The sequence below is a fragment of the Octodon degus genome, unplaced genomic scaffold (genome assembly GCF_000260255.1).
Source record: "Octodon degus isolate 3935 unplaced genomic scaffold, OctDeg1.0 scaffold00008, whole genome shotgun sequence".
In the NCBI taxonomy this organism is placed as follows: domain Eukaryota; kingdom Metazoa; phylum Chordata; class Mammalia; order Rodentia; family Octodontidae; genus Octodon; species Octodon degus.
Window position 1 is genome coordinate 8,739,285 of NW_004524584.1, and position 10,542 is coordinate 8,749,826.

A 10,542-nucleotide genomic window follows, 5' to 3' on the forward strand; every position below is an offset into this window, starting at 1 on the left:
TTTGAACATGAATGAGTGTTGGACTTTGTCAAAAGCCTTTTCTGCATCAATTGAGATGATCATGTGGTTTTTAGATTTCGCTCTATTAATATAGTGTATTACATTTATAGATTTTCGAATATTGAGCCATCCTTGAATCTCTGGGATGAATCCTACCTGGCCTTGGTGTATGATCTTCTTGATGATTTGCTGTACTCTATTTGCTAGGATTTTATTGAGAATTTTTGCATCTATATTCATGAAGGAGATTGGCCTGTGGTTCTCTTTTTTAGTTGTGTCTTTCCCTGGTTTTGCAATTAGTATAATACTTGCCTTGAGGAATGATTTTTGGAGGACTGCTTCCTTTTCAATTTCATCAAAGAGTTTGAGCAGTGTAGGAATTATATCTTCTATAAATTTATTGTATAATTCAGCTGTGAATCCATCAGGACCTGGACTTTTCTTTGTCTGCAGGCTTTTTCTTACATTATGTACTTCATTGGCTGTTACTAGGTTATTGAGAGGTGTTATATCTTCTTCATTCAGTTTTGGTAATTTGTACCTTTCTAGGAATCTGTCCATTTCATCTGTATCTTCTATTCTGTGAGTGTAAAGATTCTCAAAGTAGCTATTGATAACCTTCTGAATTTTCACTGGGTCTGTGCTGATTATGCCTTTTTCATTCCTTATTGCTTGTATTTGAATTTTTTTCCCTCTTTTTGATGAGGTTAGCTAGGGGCTTATTGATTTTATTTAGTCTTTCAAAGAACCAGCTTTCTGATTCGTAATTATTTGAACTGTTTTCTTCATCTCAATTGAATTAATTTCTGCTCTAATCTTTATGATTTCTTCCCGTCTTTGGGTTCTCAGTTTGGCTTGCTCTTCCCTTTCTAAATGTCGAAGGTGCAGCATTAGGGTGTTTATTTGTTTCCGTTCTGTTTTCCTAATGTGTGAGTTCACAGCTATGAACTTTCCTCTGAGAACTGCTTTCATCACATTCCATAAATTCTGATAAGTTGTGGTTTAATTTTTGTTGAAATATAGATACTGTAGAATTTCTTGCTTAATTTCATCTGTGACCCATAGATTGCTGAGTAGCGAGTTCTTTAATTTCCATGTATTTAGGGGGGTTTTCTGGTTTCTTTTGTCATTTATTTCCAGTTTCATTGCACTGTTCTCAGATAATATGCATAGGATAATTTCTGTTTTCGTGCATATACTAAAACATGACCTATGGATTAGTAGTATGTGGTCTATTTTAGAAAATGACCCCTGTGCAGCTGAAAATAATGTGTATTCAGCTGTCATTCAGTCAAACACTCTGTATATATCCACCAAGTCCATTTGTTCCAAGCTCTGGTTCAGTTCTCCTACTTCTTTGCTAATTTTGTCTGGTAGGGGCCAGGGAGATGGCTCAGTAGAATAAGCGCTTCTCTGGCAAGCACAAGGGCCTGAGTTCAAGCCCCGGTTCCACCAAAAAAAAAAAAAAAATTTTTTTTTTTTTGGTCTGGTTGACCTATCTTTTTGAGATAAGGGGGTGTTAAGGTCTCCTGTTAAGAATGTGGTATTGCATATTAGATTTTTCATGTCCATTAAGATTTGTCTTATGGGTGCTCTCTTAAGGGTGCTCCTGTGTTTGGTGCATCCATATTTATGAGTGTTACCTCTTTCTCCTGAATTTTTCCCCTAATCAGTATATAATGGCCTCCTTTATTTCATTTGATCATTCTTTGTTTGAAGTTGAGACTGTCTGAAAACATGATTGCTACCCCACTTTTTCCTGAGGTGGAGTATTGTTTTCCATCCTTTGACTTTAAGTCTATGAATGTCTTTTTGAGATAAGTGTATTTCTTGTATACAGCATATTGTTGGATTTTGTTTCCTAATCCACTGTGCAAGTCTATTTCTCTTAACTGGTGAATTGAGCCCATTTACATTGATGATTATAATTGCAATGTGTTTATTTATGGTTGACATGTTATTTATTTGCTGTTGTCTACTCTTTTTTCTTCTGTATTTAATTGTTTGCCCTTTTTAGTGGGTTCCTTCTGTTCTTGTTCATGGCGTTCTGATTATTTTGGTTCCTCTCTAGAACACTTTTAGTAGTCTTTGTAGGCTTGGCTTTGTCATCATGAAATTCTTTAGTTGTTCTTTGTTATGGAAGTGTTTCACCTCTCCATCAAAGTTGAAATATAGTTTTGCAGGGTATAGGAGTCTGGGCTGGAATTTGTTTTCATAGAGCACTTGAAGTACTCTGCTCTATGCTCTTCATGCCTTCATGGTTTGTGAAGAGAAGTCGGCCGTAATTCTGATGGGTTTTCCTTTGAATGTGATCTGCTTCTTTTCTCTAGCAGCTTTCAATATATTCTTGTGCTGGATTTCTGGGATCTTGACTATTATATCTCGGTGTATATTTAATTGGGTTGAAGTTATTTGGCATTCTGCATGCTTCAGTTGCCTGAATGTCAGATTGTTTCCTCATATTTGGGAAGTTTTCTGCTATTATTTCTTCCCATATTCTTTTTATGTCATTTGTATTGACTCCATTGTTTTCATTGATGCTTATTAGTCTCACGTTGTTTATCTTTGCATCATCTTGCAAGTGATGGATTATTTTTTCCTGCATCCTAGTTGTTTTTAAGAGATCCTTGTTACTTTTTCACTAGCTGCATCAGCATCTTCAAGGTCTGAAACTCTGTCTTTACTTTCACTCAAACGGTTTTGCAAGCTTGTGATTGAGATTTTAAGTTTCTCTATATCTCTTTGACTCTACTTCATGCGATCTATTTCCTTCCTGTATTGCTCATTCAAGGCAGCTGTCATATTTCTAATCTCCTCTATTGTTTTTATCAGAGATATTTTCAGTTTAGATTTCCTCCATATGTTTCTGTATTTGATTTTTTACTTCAGATAATATGAATTCAAAGATTTTTTTATTTCAGAAATTAATTCTGCTCTGAGTTCCTCTCTACCTTTCTACTGTTGTTTCTTTACTTGCCACGTCATTAATTCATACATTTCAGCTGAGCTAGAGTCTGCTGCACTTGTTCTGGGTGGGCATTGGGTTTCCCCATATGTTTCTCTTTAGAGTCTTTTCTTCAGATTCTATGAATTCAGAGATTTCTTTTTTCATTTCAGGCATTAATTCTGCTCTGATTTCCTCTATAACTTTCTGCTGTTGTTTTTTTACTTCCCACACTGTTAGTTCATTCATTTCAGCTGAGCTAGTGTCCTCTGCCCTTGTTTTGCTTGGGCTTGATTCCTGAGATTGCATTTTGCTCCTCGTCTTTAGCATTTTGTATAGCACTGACCTCTGACCTTTGGTGTACAGCTTTGTTGCAGTTACAACCTTAGCACCTACTGAAATTCAGGTGCAGATCTATTAAGTTTGAGTTTATCCAGTTATGCTTGGCTTGGGTCTAGCTGTTGTGTTCAGCTCCATCCTGCTGCAGCCTTTGGAAGTGAACATATTGTCCCTGTCTGGTACAATAGTGAACCTGTGGTACCCCTCTACTATGCCCCTTTCCCAGGGAGCCCAGGGGAGTGCAGAAGCTCTCCTGCACACTCACTTGTTCTGGGCTTGGGCTGGATCTGGGGGTCCCAAGAGAGTCACAGAAGTTCTCACCTACCTGCCATGCTTGGGGGTGGGGGGTTCTGAGGGTTGCAGGGGTTGTGATGGCACAGCAGAGGGTCTCACTCACGCGGGTGCCTGAGTTTTGGTCTGGAGGGGTTCTGTGGGTGCAGGGAAGCCAGAAACTCTCCGACAGTTCTATCTTTCCAAGAACTCAAGAGAAAAACTGACATCTTCCTTGCCTCTCTCTCACAAATTACAACCCGCCAATCAGCAAATCCTGCTGTCTCTAGCCTCGCGTCTCATACAAAATTGAGAGTTTTCCTTACTTCCACTACTACTGATCTGATCCAAAGCAATATTTTTTCTTGCTCATTGCTGCAGCAGCCTCCTAACTGACCCCCTGCTTCTATCATGGCCTCCTCATAGTCCACTCTCATCGCAGAAGCCAGAATAGTCTCTTAAGCATCTGAGTCAAATCAAGAGTTTAATCTGCTCTTAATCTTCTAAGGGCTTTTCGTCTTACTCACAATAACAACCATGATAGTAAACTAGAAGGTAGGCTCTTAGAAATGGGACAGAGGATCAGGGGAGGGGTGAGGAATGAGGGGGGTTACAAGTTTGAAAATTATCAAAATATGTTATATTCATGTACCAATTCCCCACAAAGAGCATCACTATTCTACATTACAAATCTGCACTAATAAAGTCAATAATTTTTTAAAGTCAAAGACCTTAAAATGATTCAGAAAATGCTTCATGATTGCCTCACTATGATTCCTCTCTACCCCTTGCTCCCTCACTGACTTTGTTTACAAATACACTGACTTTCTGTTTCAGGAAGATACCCAGCCACATCCTACCTTAGTGCTTATGGAGTTGCTGTGCTTTTTGCCTGAAATCTCTCTCCCTAACCTGACACATAACTATGTGGCTCATTCCCTCATGCTGCATGACTTCTGATGGTAACCATCAAATTTTGTTAATTCTCCCAATCAATAAGATGGAGATATATACTTCACCCTATTTCATCAAAGTAAATACCATTTTCTGGTACTCTAGTTTCATCTCCTTGTGTTTTCTCTTTTCTCTAAAGTACTTATCACCCTCAACATTAAATAAGTAAATGAAAAAAAAATAAGCAAATGAACTTATTGTCCACCTAGTTCATTTGAAATGTAAGGTCCACTACAGTGAAGACAACTTTGACTCTATTTTGCAGTGCCCAAAATAGTTTGTGGCATGGAATAGGCACATAAAAGGCCAGAATAGCATGTACCTATTCATGAGTGAATGAACAAAGGAACCATTGGACCATGGTCAATTGTCAGCCAAGCACCACTTCAACAGAAAGCAGAAGACAGATGGAGAACTTTGGCAAAAGCAGACATCTGTTTATCTGGAGTCCAAGTCACACTGGGAACTCTCTTGAGTAAAGAGAAATGGAAAAAGGATCTGAGGGCAACAGATAACCTTCCAGTCTCTGTCCCAGGGGACAGAGCTTTGCCCATGAAAAGTGCAAGATTTGGTAGCAGAGCTCTGATTTTAAAGTCCACATTTAGTCCCAGTCTCCTTACCTATAAAATAAAGGCATTTTTCATAGAAGACACAATGGAGATTAATAGAACTAACATACAAAAACAAGGTGAAATAAGTGTAGTTGTATAAGAGAATAACATGGGTGTGTGTGTGTGTGTGTGTGTGTGTGTGTGTGTGTTTGCTTTGGTCTTTTTGAGACAGGATCTCACTATAGAGCTCAGGCTGGCCTTAAGCTCACTTTGTAGCCCAGGCTGGTCTCAAACTCACAACGATCCTCATGCTTCAGCCTCCTGAGTGCTGGGATTACAGGCATGCATTGCCACTCCTGGCTAACAGTAGGACTTTGACTTGAGCCTACATGAAAATTGAGTCACATATTCATAACTGATGGATATGTGATTAGTCAGAAAAATGGCCAGTGAGCCAGGGTACCATAAAAACTTATAGATTCAAGGAAGAGAAGATGCTGTGGCTGGAGCAGCACCCACAAGGCAGCATGTCATGGCCGGAGGAAGGGTGGGATGATGCATCCGAAGGGGCCCTACAAAGCCGGCAGTTGGTGAGCGAGATGGACGGGTGCTGTGCTTTGGCAGAGACACGTGGAACAACTGTAGGTGGGAGGACTCACTGATTTACTCGGAAGAGTTCAGAGTGAAGCCCAGCAGCACAACAGTCCTGGCTCGCTTCACTGCCAGAGTCTTGGAAAAGAATAAGGAAAGAGCCATCCGGTCACAGCGAACTGCTGGAATCTGGGAAGCAGGCAAGCAGGTAAGCTGCTTTGGTGATCATGAATTTCTTCAGTTTTTCTTTGTTAGTTTAATATCTTATTTCTCCATTGATTCTGACAGACAGTTTTGCAGTGTACAACTCTGGGTCGGAGGTTGTTCTCCCTTAGAGGTGGCAATACTTCACTCCAAGCTGTCCTTTACTTGAGGGTTTGCATTGAGAAGTCTGCTCTGATTCTAATGGGTTTTGCTTTATAGATGATATAAAGGGGTTTTTTTTTTTTTGAAGCAGGGCCCCCATATTCAAAGACCCAATCCAAAAAATGGGCATCTGAGATGAATACACGCTTCTCAGAGGAAGAAAGACAAATGGTGAATGAATACATGAAAAAGTGGCAACAGCACTGGTCATTCCAAAGATGCAAGTTAAAAGCAAACTGAGATTCCATCTCACCCCAGTAAGAATGGTTATTATCAAGAAATCAACCAATAACAAATGCTGGAGGGGCTGTGGGGAAAACAGAACCTTTCTCTACTGTTGGTGGGTATGGATACTGGTACAACCACTGTGGAAATCGGTTCAGAGTTTCCTCAAAAAGCTAAGATTAGAGGTCCCACTTTACCCAGCTGTTCCCCTTCTGAGCATTTTCCCAGAAGCATTAAAAACATCATACCACGGAGATATCTGTGCATCCATGTTTATAGCAACACAATTTGTCATAGCTAAATCTTGGAAACAATGCATATGCCCATCAACTGAGGAATGGATTAAAAAGACATGGCTCTTTCATACAATGGAGTATTATACAGCCATAAAGAAGGATAAGCTAGAGGCATTTCTAGTTAAACAGATGCACCCTGAAGCCATACTCTTAAGTGAAACACACAAAACACACATGTGTAAATATGGCATCATTTTTTTCTTCTGTGAGACATTAAATGTGTGAACAAGGGCCAAAATATATAAAGGATATTGTGAAATGGGGAGAAATTGTTCAAAAAATGCAGAACGTGGAGAGCAGAGTGGGGGAAAGGAAAGAAGTGAAAACAACTGGATACACATGCTGTTAATGGAAGTGAACTGGATATGCATGTCTCAATGTCACATTGTCCTTGTGGTATGAGAAACTGAAAGGGTAAATTAAGGACCAAAATGTATAACAAATACTGGAAAATAGGAAACAAATATTCAACTGTGAAGTGGAACAAAGGATGAGGGAGGCAGAAATGAAGGAAAAGAAAGAAAAGAATGGAAAAAATGGAAACAAAGCTTTTATTGATAAGGAGTGGGAGATGGGTTGAAAGGAGGAGAGAGGATTGGGAAAAAATAAGAATCAAGATATTTATGTAAATGTACAAACTCCTCCTGATAGAGTGACCACTGTGTATATCTAAAATGCACCAATAAAATTAAAATAAAAAAGGGGAGAGAATGACATTGTTCTGTACCCACAAGTGATGGCTGTTATACATACATTATTTTACTCTAATGAATACCAGGAGGTAAATATTATGACTGTCTTTTTAAAATTATACGTGAGATTCAGAGAGTTTAAGGAACTTACCAGTGTTACTACTGCAAGCAGGTAGCTAGCAATTATAAAGCCATCCCCACAGCACTACACCATTCTCTTAATACTTTTAAAATTATCCTCTTTACCCATGATTTTCCAATGCTTTAAAGACAGGTGCTCCATATAAAATGCAAGGGGATGGAACATTATGGCATGACTGAAATATTTTGCTAAAATTCATGGAAAATGAGGAAAACCTAATACTGAGAACTATAGTGTGTGATTCTACTTATATGAAATTGTAGAACTGGAAATAGCCTATAGTGTAAGAACCAAATTAGTGATGGTCTTGTGTTGGCAATGGGAAGAGTGGATGTGTCAGGTAGAGGCAAAGGAAATGAAGGAGGTAGAAATTTCCAGTAGGTTTGATAGTGAGTGTTTGATGTGTGCATTTGTCAAAATTCATCAAATTCTCTACTAAAAATTTGTGTATTTCACTATACATCAATTACATTTCCAGGGGCCAGGGAGATGGCTCAGCGGAATAAGCACTTCCCTGGCAAGTGCAAGGGCCTAAGTTCAATCCTTGGTTCCGAAAAAAAAATTAAATAAATAATAAAAATTACATTTCCATTTTGAAAGTTTAAAGTGTAGAGAGAAAAATGAATTTTAGTCTTGACTCTTGATAAATAATAGGTCTATTTCAAGGCTTTTTAATTAAACCTTAGAAAAATCCAGTGATGTAGGTTTGGAAGTCCAACTCATCTATGAGATGGAGAAACTGAAAGACTCAATGTTAAGTAGCTGTGGGGTCCACACAGCAGGAAGGACCAAGGTGGGACTCAATCCCAGCCATGGGACTAACTGCCTCACTGTAGCCCACTCAGAGAAGGGCCAGTCGTGAGCTGAAGAGGGAAGATCTGATTTGTGTACTCCAAATATGCACCAAGTTTGTAGCCTAGGAAGTGTGTGAGTAAAGAACATGTGAAGGATAAGTAACCAGTCCAGAGTTTATTTAAAGAGGTACATTAGTAGGAAATTACAAGGACAGATAATAATTTGTGGAACCACAGGAATAGAAATAGAGATGAAGCTTTATCTCATATGCTACAGTACATTTTTTGCGTTAATATATTTTTAAAAAAGAAATAATCTCATTTTCAGAGGAATAAATGAAGCAAACATATGGCTTTGAGTGTAATAAAATGAGCCTCACATAGAATCGCCACCGTCATCGAGATGAAGTCATTTCAAATAAAGCCCATTTAAATGCAACATGGAAGCCTTAGTCACATTGTATTTTGTGACCAATTTTTAATGCATCCCTCTATAGACAGTGGCTTTTATTTAGGGTCAGAGAAAAGACAAAAATAAAAATGTCACAGAATAGTTAGAGCCTTGTGGTGTGTTATTTCCCAGTAGCCCCTTTCTTTAATGATTGAATTTTCTACGTCTTCCACAGTGAGGGAAAATGCTAGGCAATTTAAATTCACACAAGCATGCAGACCTAGCACGCAGACAGGTACAGAAAGAAACTCCTGTGGCCCAGGGATGATCTTAGCCACTATAAAGAAACAAGGAAAAATAAAGAACAGAATGTTGCTTATCACACAGGCCGCTAACCGTAGCAAATAAATACTTGCTTGATGTTTCTTCTCAAATGGGACATTAAGTAGGAGAAAAACATTTATTTGGAGGGAAGAAACATAAATTACAGTTGTAAGCTCTAAGGAATGGTAACATTAAGAATATATCAGCCAGTGCATAGAAACAAAAACATCTACCAAAACCCTTAGCCACAGTGCAAAGGAGCTCGAGTCTTTTGCTGGAGGCTTGAAAGAAGTTCTATGCACTTGAACGTTCTGCAAGGGTGGAAGCTCTCTCTATCTGCCCTGTCCATACGGTCACTACTCTCCACACATGGCACCAGTTGAGCACTTGAAATGTGGCAATTGTGACCAAAGAACTGAACTATAAACTGTATTTAATTTTAACGTAAGGCAGAATATCATGTCTGCATCTTGTACTATGAATAACTACTATGAAAATAACAATACACAATGTATAAATTATTCTAACTGTTTACCAACCTGTTTTGAAACTGTCTCATTGCTATTTGTTTCTCAAAAAAATAATAAAAAAATAATTTTAATTTAAATAACTGCATGTGACTAACAGCTATTGTAATTGGACAGCACAAACTTAGCATAGTTTCAAAGACACAGATAAACATTCAAAACTGATCTTATCTTAAGAGAAACTGTTGGTGATTCTGTCACTCCCCAAATGGACTTCTGAATATCAGGTTTAGGTCTACCTAACTTAAAGATCTCTTTTTATTGTAGACACCTGCTATTCTATAGGGAAAACTTCTAACCAGATCGGATGAGATTTGATACACAGTAATGAAATGAACTGTGACATTTGGAAACACCCTGGCTCCTTCCCTTGACCCATAAGATTTTCACAGCATGCTCATACACAGAGATGATATAGAGCTTCCTCCATTTCTTATATTCAAAGCTAGGGAAATAACAAGGTCTCCTGGTAGGTTTCTTGAGAAAACTATAAAATAGAACTGACAGCCTGCTTTGGCAAGAGCTTGCTGCTCTTACTAACGTATTTCTCCTATGTGGCCAGCCCCTCCACATGCTTTCATGCTGTAGCATTATAACCCTCTATAATCTTCTACATCACTACCTTTTCCTGAATAAATTTACTTCTTAGTTGAAACCACCTTCGGAATCTATGCAGTGCTACTTCCACTGAGCAAAGCTCTAAGCTTTGGCTTTAAACAAGCCCATAAATTTAGCTAGAGAATGACCGTAGATTGCATTTAATTGACTGGTAATAACTGTGCAGAGTAGTTGGTAATAATAAATTAATAATGTGCTGAGATCCCTGAAGTGTATTTAGGCTCAATGAAAAACCACTTTTTCCATGCTCACAAGTAGGGATTTGTGGCCTCCGTGCAGTGTGGCCGTTATATAAGGCAACACAAGAGCACACGACTGCATAAGGCATACTTCAAACACATTCACCACTACATATCTTGCCAGGGAGCACTGGAAGTAAAGAGCATAGAGGCTAATTGCCAATGGAAATAACATGGATGGCACAATGAAGAGGGGGCATTTGAGTCAGGTCTTCAAAGCTGAGTGGATTAGGAAGTACTTAAGGAGGGTGAAAGCAGTACTAGCAATGGCGTGCATGG

General features: G+C 38.7%; 1 pseudogene; it reads right to left on the minus strand.

Moving 5' to 3' along the window:
- LOC101563573 overlaps positions 1-5,814 on the minus strand; it is a 54,167-nt pseudogene extending 48,353 nt beyond the window's left edge.
- Positions 5,815-10,542: the final 4,728 nt, after the last annotated feature.